This window comes from Lolium perenne, chromosome 2, assembly GCF_019359855.2.
Source record: "Lolium perenne isolate Kyuss_39 chromosome 2, Kyuss_2.0, whole genome shotgun sequence".
Taxonomy (NCBI): domain Eukaryota; kingdom Viridiplantae; phylum Streptophyta; class Magnoliopsida; order Poales; family Poaceae; genus Lolium; species Lolium perenne.
The window spans coordinates 217,122,198-217,126,589 of record NC_067245.2 but is presented as its reverse complement, the minus strand read 5'-3'; the positions used below and the strand labels follow the sequence as shown (position 1 = coordinate 217,126,589).

At 48.6% G+C, this 4,392-nt stretch overlaps 1 pseudogene; it reads right to left on the bottom strand.

The window, feature by feature from the left end:
• Positions 1 to 1,998: 1,998 nt before the first annotated feature.
• LOC127334866 (DIBOA-glucoside dioxygenase BX6-like) lies at positions 1,999 to 3,479 on the bottom strand (annotated as a pseudogene).
• Between the last annotated feature and the right edge of the window lie 913 nt (positions 3,480 to 4,392).

The following is a 4,392-nucleotide window of genomic DNA, read 5'->3' as shown; positions in this document are numbered from 1 at the left end:
CCCCAAACCCTAGCGCCTGTCCTCCACATACTACTCCCGCATCGCATAGGCGAAGCCCTGCCGGAGTTCTCCACAACCACCGCCACCACACCATCGTGCTTCCGGGATTCCGAGAAGGATCTACTACTTCCGCTACCCGCTGGAACGGGGAGGAGGACGTCGTCTTCATCAACACCGAACGTGTGACCGAGTACGGAGGTGCTACCCGATTGTGGCACTGTCAAGATCTTCTACGCGTTTTTGCAAGCGGCAAGTGGTCATCTTCTGCAACAACGAGATCTAATCTCGTAGGCTTTGGAAATCTTCAAGGGTTAGTCTCGTGATCCCCTTGTTGCTACCATCTTCTAGATTGCATCTTGTCTTGGTTTTCGTTCTTGCGGTAGGAATTTTTTGTTTTCTATGCTCCAAATCCCATCAAGTTTATGATGTCCACCATGCGCTTCACGCCTCTGGTTGTGTTGTGTCCCACTAGGTCTGGAATTAAAACTGGAAACTCACGAGCTAAATGTGACTCGACTCGCTTGGACTCGAACTTGATGTATAACGAGCAGAGCCGAGTTTCCAATTTTGTCGCTAAACAAGTTCAAGCTAAATGAGCGGAGTTCATTGAACTCGCGAGTAGCTCGTTTAGCTCGGTAAAAATGAATAGTAGACTGTATAATCTGGCGAAATAAATTAATCCAGCCTAAAATGTGCAAGTGGTGTCATGCCGGCCCAAGCCCACCATAATGGGCAACTATATTTGTGCTTTCTTGGCTTGGCGATCTTATTCTCATAATATATTGATTGTTGTAGTTTCTATTGCTCTGATACCATAATTATAATAATTGTTGTGCATAATCTATGGCCAAATATTCACAAAAAATGCACTATATGTTTTGCATGTTTTGTTTGAAAGATTTAAACGAGCTACTCGTGAGTTACTCGCGAGCTTTGCGAGTCAAGCCGAGTTTTAAATCTGGACTCGAGTCGAGCTAACTCGATTGTTAACCGAGATTTAGCGAGTCGAGCCGAGTTGGCTTGGCTCGGCTCGAATTCCAGCCCTATGTCCCACCATGACTTCAACGAGGTGAACTCCGTTCCTCCAAAGGTGTGTGTGTTTTGTGTCCCCAACTCCACCGAAGTGCTTGCCTTTTTAGTACTATAAAACTTAAATAAGTAAAGCAAGTAAAGTTTACAATATGTTTTTTTATTTATTTTTGAAATAAATTTTTTTTTTGAAATAATAGTGCAAGTAAATAAAGTTCAAAGATGTTTCTTATGATTTAAAATGGACGGGTTCAGAGTTTCATTAATCTCTCTCTTTTAAACATGGTGTTGTGAATATAGCACTTAATAATAAGCATCCAGTGATAGCTAATATTATACGGTTTTGCTATGTCTCAGTCAAATGAGATTCTCATTTTCTTAAGTCTAAGTCACTTAAAAAAAGTGTTTGGGTTGCACTTTTCTATTAAAAAAGTGGAATTGCACTTTTCTGCCAGAAATGTGCCACTGGATCGAGTTGCACTTTTCTTTAAACTGCAGTTGCATTTTTCTGAGGTGAAAAGTTGCACTTTTCTGAGGTGACTGAGACTTTAAAAAATCTCAGTCAACTGAGACATATACATACCCAATACAATATATTCTGTAATTGATAAGCATATATATGAGCATACACTCTAGCATAGAGATAATGCAGCCCATCACACTAATAGCTCCTCATAAAGAGATGCTCTCGAACCAAGTGTAAGACTAAACAGAGTATTGCGTGAAGTATTTTGGCCGGTTGTTGATGGCTTTGTTAATTCAAAGCGGGGCTTTGGAGGGCCTGATGTTTAAAATAAAATGAATTTAGCATTACTATCTTGATCAAACAAGACCACCTATAATGTCACTAGATGAACACTAGCATACATGATTTTTGTATCCTACCAAGGTAACTGATGAAAAAGAAAAAACCTTACATTTTATTTTAAAAAGGAAGATCCTAGCATATACGTCAATCAATCGATGCATACGATCTTTTATTAAAAAAGATTATTCAAAGTCTTACAGGAGTAGCAAGTTGTTCCAAATAACACATGCATCTCGCACGAAGATTCTTGCATACAAGTTTGAGCTAGCGGGTGGACCGCCAGCTAGTGCCACTCCAACGAGTACTAAACTTGACGAAATTAACAACCCTAGACATGAGGTGTAGGAGGATCCTGCTCCAAGCGGTAGTAATCGAGTAAGCGACCATCGAAACCTATTTTCTCATAAAGGTGGCCATGAACTCCTGAGCCGTGACGCTCCTGTAGATCGGGGGGTTGTGTCCATATTGGTGATGGGGCGATACAGAGTCGAGCTGCTCATGTCTGTGTTGAAGAAGGACGCCACCGAGACCCTCGCCGTATCTTTGCTCTTGTTTGCCAGCACCCGATGCTCCGCGCTCCTGAACTGGTCGTTGCTGACAAGCTGCACGTACATCATCGATCGGGTTATTACTAGTATTACATGTACTCCAACGACTTGGAACGAGAAATGGATAGATACCTGAAGAAGGTCGCCGATGTTGATCATCAGAGCGCCGGGCACGTAAGGAACATCCACCCAGGTCCCGCCGGCGCCACTGCGATCGACGAGCACCTGCAGGCCGGGCATGCCGTCCGGCAGGAGGACGGTGAGGAATCCCTCGTCGGTGTGCCTCTTGTGGCCAAGAGTGAGGTGCGGCTCCGGGCACGGCGGGTAGTATTGGCATGCCACGTAAAGGCTGTGCGCGCAGCCCATCTCGCGCAGGTGGTCGCTGCTTAGACCCAAGGACTCCGAAAGCAGCTCCAACACGCACAGCGCCACCTTAGTCACCGCCTCGCCGTAGTCCGTGACCACGTTCCTATATTATCCAATCAGTTAGTACTAGTACAGCCGGCCCATATGAACTACAAATACTGAGATCCCAACCTGAGAGGCTCGGGCAGCTCTTGCGAAGGTGGCGGATCCGGAGCCAGGCCGAAGAAGAGAGTGTCGCGCCAGCTGGCCGCTGCAGTCTGGAAGAGGTCGAAGTTGGAGCTGAAACGCACCTTGCGAGCGAGGTCCCTGGTGTAGGCCGCCCGCTTCGCCTCGGCCGGACCCTCATTGAACCGGCGCACCCCCGCAAGCATGCCGGCCATGAGCTCCGCCGGCACACCGTGGTTGACCACCTGGAAGAAGCCCACCGTCCCGGCCGCGTGCCGCACCAGGGCCACCGCATCCTCGCGCCGCGCTGCCGATAAGTCGAGGGTCGGGATGACCGCTACATTATCGCTTGGGGCCGTGATACCCTCCAGGGATTCCAGCGGGTGGCGGAACATGGCCGGGATGGTCGTGATGCCGGCATCCACGAGGCCCTTGACGCCCGCCTTGGTGTTCTCGAACGCCTGCAGCTCAACCCGGCGGTCGTAGGCCACACCAGGGGGCGTCATCCAGGATCTCTGTCTGCGCCTACTAACACACTGCACCGCAAGAATGCTGCTCCAGCCGGATATGCTCAACTGCGCGAGTATGCTCTATATGTAGCTGTCTAGGGCGTGTTTGCTAGCCTGCATCACTTTCCTGCACCACTGACGTGGCGGGAAGTTTTCTGCGCGTCGCAGACGGGCCATGGACCATAGAAAGCACGTTGTTTGGTGGTCTGCATAGAGTTTTTTCGGCCCTTGGGCTCTGCCCGTTTGATAGATCGGTTTTCAGGTCTCGTAGCAGCCCAGAACGGCGCCCCTGTTGTTTGGTTGCAACCCAGAAACTGCTTCTGCTTACCTCTTACTTTCGGTGGTGAGGTTACCAGCGATCAACAGCACAAGCAAGAACAGAATTCACAGTTCAGACAAATTTAGCACTGATAATAGTTCAAACGAGGTCATAGTTCACGACAGAGGACGATCATAGTTCACGACATAGCAGAGACGATCATAGTTCAATAGACGACAGGAACAATAACTACACACAGATCAGGTAAGCTTCAGATATGACTTTGGAAGACGACACACCTGGTGGCGTCGCCATGGTAACGGCACATGGTCATCACCTCTGTGCAGGTGTGGTCGAAGATGACCACATTGTACTGGAAGGTGGACACCATCTTGAAGACGAGGAATTGGCCTATCTGCAGCTGATGAGCGACGGGGAAGACCGCCCACCCCTGGTCGATGTATGCGTCAACGCCTTCTCTCACCGTATTCATCCTCCAGTAGCAAACAGTGTTGGTGGTGACGATGATGTTCGAATGGATTTCTCCGAACCACTTGACAAAATCATGAGGGGTTCGTAGTCGGTTGAAGGTTGGCTTGAAGACGATGCACGGGAACTGGTCCGGCCCTACGTCCGGCTGGAAGTGGTTGACATTAGCCGCCCTTCGCTTCTTGGATGGTCCCTCGTTGGGGGTCTCAGGTGACCCAA